Source organism: Papio anubis, chromosome 19, assembly GCF_008728515.1.
Source record: "Papio anubis isolate 15944 chromosome 19, Panubis1.0, whole genome shotgun sequence".
Lineage (NCBI taxonomy): Eukaryota > Metazoa > Chordata > Mammalia > Primates > Cercopithecidae > Papio > Papio anubis.
This window is the reverse complement of record NC_044994.1, coordinates 62,439,365-62,455,488: the sequence shown is the minus strand read 5'-3', so window position 1 is coordinate 62,455,488 and position 16,124 is coordinate 62,439,365. Positions and strand designations below refer to the sequence as shown.

Below are 16,124 nucleotides of genomic sequence, written 5' to 3'. Positions count from 1 at the left end.
AAGGCAAGCCACACCCCCATCACACGTCCTGCGAGGGGAATCAGGGAACTCTCCCGTTTCACAGGTACCTCATCCAAGTAGAATCGTATCATATTTGTTCTTTTGTCACTGGCTTATTTTACTTAATATTGAGTAAAATGGTAAACTCTGTTATGTTTATTTTATCACAATAAAAAAAGGCTCAAGAAATCACCTTCTTTATGAAACAGGAGTAAAATGTCATGAGGGGAAAATTAAGCAATAGGCTATAATTGAATAAAAGCCAACAGGATAGAAGATAGGTAGAATAAGAAAGAATTGCAAATAGATTCCAAAATAGAAAAGGTCATTATATTTGGTACTGGGAATTGGCAATGATTTCTTGTACGTAATACCAAAGGTACAGACAACAAAAGAGAAAAACACACAAATTGGAGTTCCTGAAAGTTTAAAATTTTGTGCATCAAAAGACACTATCGACAGAGTAAAAAAGCAACCCCACAGAATGGGAGAGAACAGTTGGAAATCACATATCTAATAAGGGATTAATATTTAGAATATATAGAGAATTTTTATAACTCAACCAAAAGCAACCTGACTGAAAAATGGGAAAAGGACTTAAAAAGACATTTCTCCAAAGAAGATATACAAATGGCCAATAAGCATGTGAAAAGATTCTCAACATCATTAATCATTGGAAAAATGCAAATCAAAACTACAATTAAAGTCTCACACCCATTAAAATGGCCATGATCCAAAACAAAAAACAAACACAAAAACCAACCCAGAAAACAACAAGTTTTGGTGAGAATATAGAGTAATTGGAACCCTTGTGCACTGCTGCTAGAATTATAAAACAACATAGTCACTGTAGAAAACACTATGGTGGTTCCTCGAAATTTAAAAAAAGGATTGCCATATATCTAGCAACTCTCTATACATGAAAGAACAGAAAGCAGGATCTTAAAGAGATATCTGTACCCCAACACTCACAACATTATTCACAATAATTCAAATGTGTAACCTATTCAAGTGTCCATCAATGGATGAATGGATAAGCAAATTGGGGAATATACATGTACATCAGTCCGTTCTCATGCTGCTAACAAAGACATACCCAAAACTGGGTAATTTATACAGGAAAGAGGTTTAATTGACTCACAGTTCAGCATGGGTGGGGAGGCCTCAGGAAACTCAATCACGGCAAAAGGGGAAGCAAACATGTCCTTCTTCACATGGCAGCAGCAAGAAGTGTCTAGCAAAAGGGAGACAAGCCTGTTATAAAACCACCAGATCTCATGAGATCTCACTCACTATCACAAGAACAGCAGCATGGGGCTAATTGCCCCCAGGATTCAATTACCTCCCACCAGGTCCCTACCCCAACACGTGGGGGTTACGGGAACTACAATTCAAGATGAGATTTGGGTGGGGACACAGCCAAACCATATCACCATGCAATGGAATATTATACAGCCTTAAAAAGAACAAAAATTATGTCATGTGCTACAATATAGATGAACCTTGAGGATCTTACCCTAAGTGAAATAGTCCAGTCACAAGACAAATACTGTATAATTCCATTTACATGAGCTACTTAGAGTCATCAAAATCAGAGAGTCAGAAAGTGGAATGGTGGATGCCAGGGGCTCAGGGAAGTGAGGAGTTATTGGTGAGTGGGTATAGAGTTTCAGTTTTACAAAATGAAAAGAATTCTGGTGATATGGGGATGGTAGTGATAGTTATACAATAATTTAAATGTACTTAATGCCACTGAACTATACACTTTAAAAATGGTTTTGCTAAGTTTTGTTATGAATATTTTACAATTAAAAATTTAGAAAAAAAATGTTGATACTAGAAATAGCATATAGCTAAGCTGCTGCTATAGAAAAAGAAATGGATGTAGAATGTAGATGACAAACATAAAATAATCCCATAATGTGTGGAAAGCATTGCTCCTGGCACCCAGCCATTATTCAAGAAAAGGCAGCCATTATTATGTTTGGGGAAGGGAGGCATAAGAAGATCTCTGTGATGAAGAAATAATAAGTTATTAGACAGGGAGAAGATGGGAAGGTCCTATGACCCACAGCCTTCTAAGAACTAGAATATTCAAAAAGGGTAACCACACTCCAGGCCAAGCCAATTCAAACAAAACAAATGAACTACAATAATTTTAATGGCAAGGATATTTTAAAAATCCACAGCATAGGCAAAGATAAATAAAAGAGATTACAGGCCGGGCGCGGTGGCTCAAGCCTGTAATCCCAGCACTTTGAGAGGCCGAGACGGGCGGATCACGAGGTCAGGAAATCGAGATCATCCTGGCTAACACAGTGAAACCCCGTCTCTACTAAAAAAAATACAAAAAACTAGCCGGGCGAGGTGGCGGGCGCCCGTAGTCCCAGCTACTCGGAGGCTGAAGCAGGAGAATGGCGCAAACCTGGGAGGCGGAGCTTGCAGTGAGCTGACATCCGGCCACTGCACTCCAGCCTGGGCGACAGAGCGAGACTCTGTCTCAACAAAAAAAATAATAATAATAAAAATAAAAAAATAAAAGAGATTACCTAAAGAGAAATAAATGTTTTCCTATTTGCATTTTTTCTTCTATACTAAATACCGTAAGACAACAGGACAACATGCACTGTATTTAATGATCATTCCTTTCACAAAATACTGAAAAATCAACTCCAACCAAGAAAGAATCAAAATTGAGAACTCAAGATCAGAAAAATTAAAGTTAGGAATAAAAGCTTTAAAAAGGAATGCATGAGATGAGGGGTTTTGATAAAACACCCACAATGGTTAATTTTATGTGTCATTTAACTGACCTAAGGGGTACCCAGATAACTGGTAAAACATGATTTCCAGGTGTATCTGTGAGGGAGTTTCTGGACAAGATTAGCATTAGAATCGGTGGACTGAGTAAAAAAGATCCACCCCTGCCAATATGAGTGGGCACCATCTAAACCAGTGTGGGCCTGAATAGAACAATAAGGCACAGGAAGGGTGGATTCTCTTTTTCCCTGAGCTGGGACATTCATCTTCTTCTGCCTTCAGACACTGGAGTTTCTGGTTCTCAGACCTTGGGACTAGGACTGAATTACACTACTCATTTTCCTAGTTCTCCAGCTTGCAAACAGCAGATCATGGGAGTTCTCAGTCCTCATAATCACATGAACCAATGCCCATAATACATCTCCTCCTCTTTATCTATCTATCTCTCCATCCATCCATCTGTATCTATCTATACCTATAAATCTGTGTCCTCTTGGTTCTATTCCTCTGGAAAACCCCGACTAATACAACACCTAATTACAAAAGTCCTGTTTGGCATCACCACCTAAAACTACCAAAACTGACTGAATTAACAACTTTAAGGAACCTAAAAATGTAGACAAGTTGATGCCGTCTTCCATAATGGCTCCTTTATCAAGATTTAAAGCAAAATAACAGTAAGACACAGCAACCATGATGAGTTACCTTGTTATTGAATGCGAAACTTTCCTCTAGAAATGCCTCTTCCCCACAGAAGTTTACTACAAGATTCAAACTCAAATCAGTGAGTAGGTCTAGTATTGGAAGTAGAGGATGAAACACAGGAGTTTATCAGATTATTCTCTCCATCCATGTGTGGGTTTGAAATTTTGCATAATAAACAGTTTTTTAAAAAAAGAAAAAATATATATGCAAACACATAAAGAAAAAAAAAAGAATACTTAGCAAAGTGAAGGTAGCCAATTTGTCTTTCCAAGTAAGAAATGCAAGTGAATTGTGTGAGTTCTTTTTCCTAAATTTTAAGTGTTATACTTACTTAGTAAAAAAAATAAAATTTTAAAACTATGTTTAAAACAATAAATTATACTTAAGAAAAAACACTGGAAGGAAACTTAAAACAACTTCTAAAATCAGATTTTACTGGGTAATGGAATTGTTAATAATTCTCTCCTATTTGTACTTTCCAAATTTCCTTTAATAAGAATTATAAAATTTAAAATGAATAAATTATTTTAATATCTGAGCTTGCTTTTTCTTGCACAGCTCTCTTGGATATATCGGAGAGAAATGACTTCAGTGAAAATGATACTGTATTTTGTTATTTATTCATAGCCCGTCTTATTAAAAATAAATATATTCTCTTTTAAAGTCAGTACTTAAATAAACTGGGTATGAAAATATATTATCAAGCTAACTTTTTGAACTCAAAAATTTTACAAAAGCAACTAAGAGTCACAAAATGACAATAGCATAAATTGATAATGTTGATTTTTATGGATCGAAATTTAAAGTACCATAAGCCACAGGTTTACTTTCTGTATTACTCCTTTTTTATTTTAATGCCAGTTTATTATTGAACCTGTAGTCACCTTGCTCTTTAAAAGCTCTCACCAAAAAAAAAAAAAAACCCAACTCATCTATTTTACAATGAGAAACACTCAATCTTTAGTCAAACCACCAGATTCAAAACCTCTATTTTTTACAAAGCATACTATCATTTTACTTGATAAAGTATCTGCTTTATGATTTGCCTCAGACTTCAAGCTATTTTCTTGTTACACACTTTTTAATCTCATCACTGCTTCTCCTTGTAATTATTTCTTGTGCTGTTGTAATTTTCCATTAGTCTTTTTTAATTCCACTCTGTGTGTGAGCTGATAGCACACCTGACCTTTCAGGCATCCATTCATTTTGCAGTAAACTCTGGCACCTGTATCTCTCCTGCCTTCCTTTTCCAGGATGTTTTTATCCTTACTTCTTGCATCCCTCCACATTTTGCTCCAAAATAATTTATCATCCCTATTGTCCTCAGGAATAACTTTTGTTCCAATTGCGAAGCTAAATTAATTGGACTCCTTCACTGTCTCTTTGGAAAATTGTCTCTCAGTTGAACATTTCTAATTATGGCCTAAATAGCTCCTAAAAATTAAGGTCAGAACCACTCCATTTCAAGAATGTTCAGAGTATTGTGAACACAAAGAAAATCTTTTTTATGTATAAACAAACCTTTGGCTAAGTTTTTACCTATATAATGTAAAGGATTTTCCATGAGCACTTAAATTTTTTTTTTTTTTTTTTTTTTTTTTTTTTTTTTTTTTTTTTTGAGACAGGGTCTCACTTTGGTGCTCAGACTGGAGTACAGTGACATGATCTTGGCTCCCTGTAGCCTCTACCTCCTGAGCGCAGGCAATCCTCCCACCTCAGCCTCCTGAGTAGCTAGGACCACAGGTGTGTGCCTCCATGCCTGGCTAATTTTTTGTATTTTTAGTAGAGACCAAGGTTTGTCGTGTTGCCCAGGCTGGTCTTGAACTCCTGGGCTCAAGCAATCTGCCCACCTTGGCCCCCCAAACTATATATAGGGGTAAGCCACCGTGCTGGGCTATCTTTAAATATTTTGACCATCAGCACTGCTATCCTCAAAACAATGGAAGACTGAATATAGAAACAGACAATGACCGAACCACATATAAATACAGACCTCTGACCCACAGTCTGCAGCAGCCAGCCCAGAAAGCCAACCTACTCCCTACAAGTCCGATTTGCAGAAAGTCAGACTGCTGTCTCTAGCAACCAGTCCAGGAAGCCAAACAACAGACCCTGTAACAGCTGCACAGGGCCAGGCCTTGATTAATAACTAACGCTTCCCTTTTTTTTTTTTTTTTTTTTAAAGTTGGTGTCTCACTCTATGGCCCAGGCTGGACTGCAGTGGTGTGATCTCAGCTTACTGCAAGCTCCACCTCCCGGGTTCACACCATTCTCCTGCTCAGCCTCCCAAGTAGCTGGGACTACAGGCACCTGCTACCATGCCCAGCTAATTTTATTTTTAGTAGAGATGAGGTTTCACCGTGTTAGCCAGGATGGTCTCAATCTCCTGCCCTCGTGATCTGCCCGCCTCAGCCTCCCAAAGTGCTGGGATTACAGGCATGAGCCACCGCATCCAGCCACAGCTTCCCTAATTGTTGGCCTCACATCCAACTTAGAAACATCAGAGAAAGTCAAATATGCACTCCTAACCAATCACATAGGATACCCCCTCCTCCAGCTTCCTGGTGCCAACAGTCTCCAATCAGGGCATTCCTGGAGTCTTCCCTTTCACACTACAAAGCTTTCCCCTCACCTGCCTGCCTTCAACTTTCTGTCAAATGCAAGTGATGGTGACTGACTCCCTCACTGGAGCAAGCGCTGCATAAATAATCCCTGCTTGCTCTCGTTTGGGTGGTCTTCATGTACAACCACACTTAGCTTTCAAAAACTCAAATATAGCTTAACTTTTAGACATGCTATGAGGGCTAAAATGTCCATTTTCTTTTCTAGTTTATTATTACCGGAGATGTAAGGCTTAAACTTCTAGATGTGTACTATGTCTTTTCCATTAAAAGCACACTTACTATACTGGCTTTGTACGTAACATAATTATTTGCCTTTTTCTCTGAGGATTTCTGTGTTGATAAACTCATTTATTGAGTGCTTGCTCTGTGTCAGACATTGGGGAGTACATGGGTCAAAAGACATAGTATTAACTAGGTGTTCAGTCTAGTGCAGAGAGGACACTGCCGTCACTTTGTAATCCATCATTTATTTCACTGAGTATCAGACCATCACCTATTGCTCTTACATGTCAAATTTAGTACAAGGTGGTAGATGAATTTTATATCTAATAGGGAAAGAATGGGTTTTCTCCTCAGGTTTCTACCAGCTCCCACCTGGAGAAGTGGTTCAGGAAGATGAAAATAGTGTGGCCTTCCTGACAACTTAGAACCCCACTGAAATGGTTCTGGTTTCCAGAAATAGTAGTCAGAGAGCTGAGCTGAAAGGGAACAGATCACCAGGTGCTTAATGGAAACACAGAACTCTCCATCCTCACCAGGAAGCTTCATTTTTATTCTAGCCAAATATAGGGCTTTCCTTTGGGCTACTAACAAAGTCTCTGACAGCAGGACCTAGATCGAAGCTCAGAACTGGTTTAAAAAACAACAGGAAAGCCATTCTGTACCTGCAACTTTTCCCATCTAACTGGCAGACCGTGCTGGCTAGTTCTCAAGGGAACCGTCTTCTCTCCAGCGGTTCAGCCAGATGGGAAACTCCCGCAGGTATCAGTGACATGAGGACTTAGCCGTGATGTTTTCACTCCTGCTTGAAGATATTCAGATTTATGGTTTCCAATTTAGGACAAGAATTATTTGTTCCTAATTTACAAGAGAAAAACAACTCCATTAAAAAGTGGGAAAAGGACCTGACAGACACTTTTCAAAAGACGACATTTATGTGGCTAACATATAAAGAAAAGCTCAACATCGATCATTAGAGAAATGCAAATCAAAACCATAATGAGATACCATCTCACACCAGTCAGAATGGCTATTACTAAAAGTCAAAAAATAACAGATGCTGGTGACATTGCAGAGAAAAGGGAACACTTATACACCATTGATGGGAGTGTAAATTAGTTCAACCATTGTGGAAAGCAGTGTGGTGATTCCTCAAAGACCTAAAAGCAGAATAACCACTCAACCTGAGAATCCCAAAACTGGGTATATACCCAGAGGAATATAAATCATTCTACCATAAAGACACATGCACATATATGTTCACTGCAGCACTATTCACAATAGCAAAGACATGGAATCAACCTAAATGCCCATCAGTGACGGACAGGATCAAGAAAATGTGGTACATATACACCATGGAATACTATGCAGCCATAAAAAAAGAATGAGATGTCTTTTGTGGGAACATGGATGGAGCTAGAGGCCATTATCCTTAGCAAACTAACGCAGAAACAGAAAACCAAATATCGCATGTTCCCACTTATAAGCAGGGGCTAAATAAGAACTTACGAACACAGAGAAGGAAACAAGAGACACTGGAATCTACTTAAAGGTGGAGGGTGGAAGAGGGAAAGCAGCAGAAAAGATAACTATTGGGTACTAGGCCTAATGTCTAGGTGATTAAACAATCTGTACAACAAACCCCCATGACACAAGTTTACCTATGTAACAAACCTTCACACGTACCTGTTGGGGTGATCAGACTCAACACCAGGTTGTGGGGGTGACAAAGTCCTGCAGAGTCAAAGGATTGAGAAAAAGACAGTGAGAGAGAAAAAGGTGGGACACCAGGGAGCCATCGCTAGTGTACGGAGGCTGCAAAGGCTCCGAGCTCCGGGAACCGACGCTATTTATTGATAATCCAACAGAGAAACAGGTGGAGAGAATGTGGAGGTCAAAAGGACACGCTGCATTAAGCACATGACTTACAGCTGTGATCATTTAGCATTTATATGGAACATGTTCTGATACTTGAGATAATGGGAATAGGAGCCCAAGAACCTAGGAGCAAGGAGCCAGCAAGTCTAGACACATTCCAGAGGACATTATGCAAGCCCCGCCTCAGTTTCCCTCCCAACACTCAGCTTTTTCCCAACATGTACCCCGAACCTAAAATAAAAGTTAAAATAACTAAAGAAAGAAATCTTTGTTCTTCCACACCCCACCTTAACTATTCCACCATTTGTGAGAAAGGACTGTTTCTCCACGTAAATCTCCATATTTATATACATGGTTGAGATGAGTGTGATAGCAGCCTCCAGGCAGGGGTATCCTAGAACCAACAGCATGACAATGAGGTTGAACCAGTCTTGAAAAAAAACTAAGTCATGACAATTAAGAGGAAATGTTATGTGGCAAAGCATCCTGCAGTTCAATCCCAGGGTTCTGCCAGGAGTTCGGATAGAAGAGAATTAGTAATTAGCCTGTGTGCTCCATTCCCGCATTTGTTTTGGTTTCCATTTAACCTGACTAGAATGTAGAATTCCCTGCTTGAGATGGCTGCTAATGAAAATTGATCAGCCTTCTCATCATGTATTGTGTGGGAATTTTTCTTCCTTCCAAAACTACCCTTCCAGGGGCATATGCTCCTGGCTGCCTAGCTGAAAAGGAATATTTGTAAATCTCAGTTACAAGGCCCAAAATGAGCATTCAAGAATATGCTAACATCAGGCCCAAACTTCTGTGGGCTTTTCAAGTTAGGGCATAAAACTCAAACCAGAGTCAGATTCTAAAATGAAAATGTTATACAAAAATTTTCCATTACCTACGAACCCCCACAGCTACTGTGGGGTTATTTGAAGGTGTATCATTAGAGATTACCTAAGTGAAAGGAGGGTTTTCTAATCATTAACATAGGGTTGGAAGATACATTCAGGAGATATTTGTTTTCTTTTTGTCTTTCCGCATGAATGACAGTCTACTCTATCTTTCATGACCCCTGGGAAGAATGTGCCAGGTGCCCTCAGTGACTCTTCATCAAGTCCTTGACATACCTGCCTCCCAGTAGTTTGCTATTAGATCATGCTTGCGCTGAGACTACAAGTTCATGCTTCCGGACTCTAAAAATTAGGTCATGAATTATGCTTAAGGTGATACATTCACACATACACATGAATCCTAATTTGAAGGATTTAATTATACATTCCTTATACCTGTAAACTGAACCAGAACAAGATATTTGTGATCCCTGCACAAGAAAATAAAGAAATCTGATCTTCAAGTCACTTATGTCTCATATAAACCGTGATTTCTAACCCCACCATTTTAATGACTAGAAGCTGATTCAAACTTCCTTTCTACTAAACCTGCAAAAGCATTTTATATTCTTCCAGATTCTTTATAGGCTTCTACTTGGTAATTAATCCCCCAAATGTAATATAAAGTGAGGAAAATACAAATATCCAGGCTCCTGGAAGCAGCCAGCTGTGCAGGGACGCAGGTAAACAGATCAGCATCTAGAACCTGATTGGAAAATCAGGGCGAGGGATGGGGTGGCAGGAGGAAGGAGAAAAGAAGGCTGCAAAATCAACCAAGCAACACTTCCATTTCCAGAGAAAGCAGAATTCACTGGCTAGATTAAAAATGGTCAAGAAATTTTATTGCCAGCTTATTTCCACAATGTAAACATTATTAAATGAAAAGAAACAAGAAACCAATTCAGTTCCAGGGTGAATGTAAATAACAGTAATAGGCAATGCAGCAGCACACCACATCTGACCCCCTGGGTCCCAGGCTCATAAACCTCCTCTGCTTATGATGACAAACGCTCCAGGGTATAGTATACCCAGGCCCAGTGAAACTGCATACAAAATTGAACACCTTCCAATCCATGACTCTTGTTCATTTTTTGTGGATCGCAATGTAGATTAGAAGACTGCCTTCTCAGATTTTTGCTCTTATTTCAAATTCTTTCTGGAAAAGTAACTTTCTAAGCAGAAGAATGATTCTCAGTTGTTATCATTGATTGGTTCAGGAAAAAAAAAAAACTGCAAAAGCAGATTCTGTCAAAAAGCATATGTTCCTTATAAATCTTTTTAGAATTATTAGAACCAACTAATATGATAATTAACATGCTAAAATAATTCCAGTCTATGGAATAACTAGATCAAATGGTTACTAGAATGGTTAGTAGATCAAGTGTTTACTGAAAATTACAATCTCATAATTAAATCATTTGTGCTAAAAGAATAATTTTGAAACTTTGCCATAGTCCTTATGCAGTTTATAATCTGGGGAGAAAACAAGACATCGATGGAACAGGAAAGATAGCACAAATGCCTTACCTGTGTAAAGAGACTGCAAGTCTATTTTCAGAGAAAAGGAAAATTTTTAAGGAAAGGAGTATTCAAGAAAGACATTTATGAAGGCAGCTAGGTTTTCAGCTAACCTTGAATAATGAGGAAGCTATAGAGAAGTGGCAGGGAAACTGCAGCTGTGCAGAGTGGCATGAGTGAGGTGCAGGTCATAAAATGGTTGCACATAAGATTAGCAAGAGAAAAACCAATAGCTTCCCTCCATACTTAGACCAGCCAAATGAACAATATCACAATAAACCACATTCACAAAAGCCATATTAAAAAACTGTAAAGCACTTATAAATAAACTTTCAAGAGCAGTGCATGATCCAGATACATATACCTGAAACTAGGTGGAGAGAGAGATCCATTCTTATATAAGGAAACTTAATGCCAATATTGCTGGTAATTTTCCTTAATTTATATATTCAATGAAAGTTCAATCAATACTTTAATTTTTTTAGAACTTTACAGAACTTCAAAACCTGATCCTAAAAGTCATGTAAAAGAGAAAAGCAACATGAATAGCAAAGAAACCCTGAAAAAGAAGAAATGAATGCTGGCTTGGTATTATACAGCACTGTAGGAAATTAAACAGTGTGAGTAAAGGTTCCAGAGATGATAAATAGATCAGTGAAACAAAACAAAGTATTCAGAAACAATCCCAGTTATTTAGAGCTGAAAATATTAAAAGGTGGCATTTCAAAGCAGTGGGAAAGGATATACTATTCAATTTGCCCATGCTGTGTTGGAACAATTGGCTATAAATTTTTCTTTTAAAAAAGTAAGGTTAGATCTCTGCATCACATTAATAACACACATCAATCCTCAATGCACTAAAGGACTCAATGTGAAAAACAAAATTCTGGTACTGTGGAAAAAAACAGAATTGTTTATAACCTTAAAGGGAGGTGGGAACCTTTCTTAAATAAGACACAAAGCAGAAGAGCAATAAAGGGGAAAAATGGATAATCTGCCTACATAAAAACTTTAATCTCTACTACAAAAGAAAAGCCTAGTCTGGAAGAAAGTGTTTGCAAAATGTAACATGTGCAATGCACTAACATCCACAATTTTTAAACTTCCAGAGGTGTTCCCTTCCCCTACCCAAATTTCCAATACAAGCAGAGCCCATAAATCAGCAAGCATCTTCATTCCTCCTTCTTGTAAGAACTGGGAAAAAACAATCCTGAGCTAGAACCAGAGCAACACAGAGGGCAGCATAGCTCAGACAGCACGAGAAACGTAACACTTCCAAACACACAGGACAGATGTTCAGGGTAAGATGTGTATCCCTTTTTTGGCAACACAGTTGTGAGAAACTGGTTAAGCTAAGCTGCTGAAACAAGCTCCATAGGACACAGCTTTGTTTCAAAAACCAGGTGAGATGTGGCTACAAATAAGTCATAATTTCCAATGCAGAGGAAAAGAAAAAGCACCAAGAATGAAATTCTGCTCTAGTCTAATACCCCATAGGAAACTTGCCTTCCTTAGGTAGTCCAAGAAAGCCCAATTTATTCAAAAGTAAGCAAAATAAATAAAAGAAACAGGCAGGGAACCAATGTAACAATGCAATAAATGAGAGAGAAGAGGCCAGTAAAACTCATTATCAGATGAGTAACAACAAAAATAAATAAATAAAAATGTTGCCAAAGAAAAGAACAATCTGTAGCCAAACATTTTGTGAGGAATTTAAAGTGTAATGGCCTCTAGAATGAAGCCACAGAAATATAAACCTTATAATATCAGAACTGCTATACAATTCACACATGTGTGTGCACATTACACACACACACACCGAAAACAGAAGGAAGCAGAGATCTCATTGTAAAATGCTTTTTAACATGTATAAAACCAGAAAATATATGAATGCAGCATAAGAGAACTAAGACCAAGTTTATCTATCACATCAACAACTATAAATGAGCGAAACTCAACAATTTAAGAAAGAATTGATAACTAAACAAAAACATTTTATATGTGTGTGTGTGTGTGTGTGTGTATGTGTGTGTGTATGTATTTTAAATTTTAAACAGAACTGAAAAGGTTGGCCATAAAAAAGAGGGGTAAGAAATGAAGCCCGGCCAGACACGGTGGCTCACGCGTGTAATCCCAGCACTTTGGGAGGCTGAGGCGGGAGGATCACGAGGTCAGGAGACCAGCCTAGCCAATATGATGAAACCCTGTCTCTACTAAAAATACAAAAATTAACCAGTTGTGCTGGCGCGTGCCTGTAGTCCCAGTTGCTCAGGAGGCTGAGGCAGAAGAATCGCTTGAACCTAGGACACGGAGGTTGTAGTGAGCCGAGATCGTGCCACTGCACTCCAGTCTGGCCACAGAGCGAGACTCTGTCTCAAAAAGAAAGAAATGAAAGAAAGAAAACCCAAATAAAACCAAAAAGAGGCAAGAAACAGGGGAAAAGAGAGAAAAAGAGAAAGAAAGATCATGATGTTATTAAGAAATGCTATGAAAATCAGAGCCAAAAACTTTTTTTTTTTTTTTTTTTTTTGAGACAGAGTCTCGCTCTGTCACCCAGGCTAGAGTGCAATGGCAACAGCACAATCTCGGCTCACTGCAACCTCCATTTACCGCGTTCCAGCGATTCTCCTGCGTCAGCCTCCTGAGTAGCTGGGACTACAGGTACACTCCACCATACCCGGCTAGTTTTTGTATTTTTAGTAGAGACGGGGTTTCACCATGTTGGCCAGGCTGGTCTCAAACTCCTGACCTCATGATCCACCCACCTCAACCTCCCAAAGTGCTGGGATTACAGGTGTGAGCCACTGTACCCGGCCACCAAAAACTTGTAAAGATCAAAAAAATTACAAGGACAAACAGGTACTTCAAAATGTTTAAAGGTGGGATTCACAATGAAGATAATTTCAGAACACCTATGCTCTGAGCAGCTTGGCCCCAACGTCTCTAATGCAAAAAAAAACACAGGAGACACAAAAGACAGATACAAACTAGTAGCAGGAAACGCATACTTTCAGTCTAAAGCAAATAGATGAAAACAAATCCTACAAGTCTAAAAACTTGCTGTTGCTGGTAAGTAAAATCTTAAGTATTCTATGTTCAAACACTTTTGTTGAGAGGATATTTGGATTAATGTCATCCCATTGGACTGACAATAGAAACCAGGGTAATGTGGGCTTGAGAAGAGGAGAGCCGCAAGTCAGAGTGAATTTTACATTTGGCTATATTCAGTTTTACCACCACATAAAAGAAAAGAGGAATATCCTAAAGCTGCAGGCAGTTCAGAAAAGTATTATTAGAAAGGGAAATGGAAAGAGAAAAAAATATTCTTCTGTATCATAGGATAGAAGAAAAGATGTCATCGTTATTTTTTACTAAATGTAGAAAATATGCTTAGTCCTATTAATGTTTTCCTTTTATATTTCATTTTGACAGATATATTTGTATTCATAATATCCATGTCATATTAGTATTATAGTAGGTATTGAATTTAGAAATAAACTATCTTTATGTATTGGGGAAGTCAACATTTAACCAATTTAAATAACAATGAGTAAGTTATATCTAACATATATATAAAATTCAGAAAACAGTGAAGACAGCATTCTTGTTCTTGTTAAGTATCCATGAGCAATTCATAAAAAATTAGCTGCATATTTGACCCCAAAACATGAATAAACATAAAAGCACCAAACTGACAGCCGAGTTGGGTAGGCGGATTTCTGGCTTTCAGCCTTCATCCTGGGTGTCACTACCACAGTTACATGACAAAAGGTTTCATTTAGGTTACCAACAAGTCAGCTTGTAAATAGTGAGATTATCCTGGATTATCCAAGTAGGCCGAATGTCATCATACGAGTCTTTAAAAGCAGAGCTTTTTCCCTACTGAGGGCAGAAGAGGAATTTGAAGAAATGTAGAAGACGTGGAATATGTAAAGTGAGTGAAGGATTCGAACCTCGCTGGCTTGAAGATGAAAAGAGCCACGTGCAAAACACATGAAGGAAATGAATTCTGCTAAGAACCGCTGAGGTTGGAAGAGGACCCCAGGCCCTGCTGAGAACCTTGATATCAGCCTTGTGAGCCCCTGAACAGGGAAATCAGCCAGGCCCACCAGAATGTTTGACCTCCAGCACTGAGATCATAATTAGGTGCTGTTTGAAGCTGCTAAATTTGTGGTAATTTCTTACACAACAAATTACATGTGGTTATCTCTGAAAAGAGAAATGGGCCAGGCGCGGTGGCTCATGCCTGTAATCCCAGCATTTCGGGAGACCGAGGGAGGCGGATTACCAGGTCAGGAGTTCAAGACCAGCCTGGACAACATTGTGAAACCCCATCTCTACTAAAAATACAAAATTTAGCCAGATGTGGTGGTGCATGTCTCTAGTCCCAGCTACTCGGGAGGCTGAGGCAGGAGAATCACTTGGACCCAGGAGGCGGAGGTTGCAGTGAACTGAGATGGCGCCACTGCACTCCAGCCTGGGTGACAGAGTGAGACTCTGTCTCAAAACAAAAAGAAAGAAAGAAAGAAAAGAAAAGAGAAATGAGACTGGGGTCAATGGAAATTTAGATTCATAGGAACAGTTTGAACTTTAAAAAATAAGAATATATTTATGATACTTGCAAGTTCAGTTTAAAATTTTAAATTCTAACCTCAGCTCAAGAAGGCTAAATCTGTACACTGAGAGTGGGCCGAACAAGAAAGTAGAATAAAAAGATGAGATAACTATTTCTCAGATTTTAAGTAACAATATATGGAGATTTGTTTGGTGGTTAAGGATTATTTATTTTGTTCTAAATCTATTATTAAACATATGGATAATCTATAAATTTGAAAAATGGATTGATCTTTAAAGGAACTAATAAGGTTTTCTCAGAATTTATATCTCAGAGTACTTGGTAGTGTTGAAAATATTTCATCCAAAGAAGTAGAATATCAATAGCAATAAAGAGACTTGTCTTTTTTCCCCCAAAGAGTCAATGAGAACTGTAGGCAGTGATTTATTTGACCACTTTTTATAGTAAAATGCTGCCAAAGTAGAAATAATTACACTTGGCCAGCATATTTTACTGCCATTTAGGTGATCACCCACACATGAATTTATCTTGGCAATCGTAAGTAATATAGTTTTAACATTTTCATACACTTCATACTGGAATGAGTCTCACACACCTAAAATTGCCATATCAGAAGCTATTTCAATCATTCAGACAATAGGAATATTGAGAGTACTGATGCCTTCAGAATTGTAGCCCCCTGCCCAAGGACCTAACAGTTTGGTAGTATCAATGTACTCAGAATATTTTTAAAGAATTTAAGTTGAGTTTAAATTTACTTTACTAACGTGACTAACCTCACCTTTATTTTATGACTCACTATAAAACTAGTTAATCTAGCTTTTCAAAAGACTCATACATATAAACTTCATAAATAGCCAGTTCTACTCTGAATTCTGGCTTTTCTCACACACATTTTATCAAGAGTGCAGACTCCCAAAAGAGTTCTGATAATGATGTCCCTTTGATTCATTCTCATGCATTATT

At 38.3% G+C, this 16,124-nt stretch overlaps 1 long non-coding RNA gene across 1 annotated transcript; it reads right to left on the bottom strand.

Annotated features, from left to right (window-relative positions):
• Nucleotides 1-1,194: 1,194 nt before the first annotated feature.
• Nucleotides 1,195-12,780, bottom strand: LOC103879817. The gene is made up of 3 exons (XR_640591.4): nucleotides 7,995-12,780; nucleotides 6,974-7,166; nucleotides 1,195-1,234 (listed from the first exon to the last, which is right to left on the bottom strand). It is a non-coding gene; the product is annotated as an uncharacterized LOC103879817 (long non-coding RNA).
• Nucleotides 12,781-16,124: the final 3,344 nt, after the last annotated feature.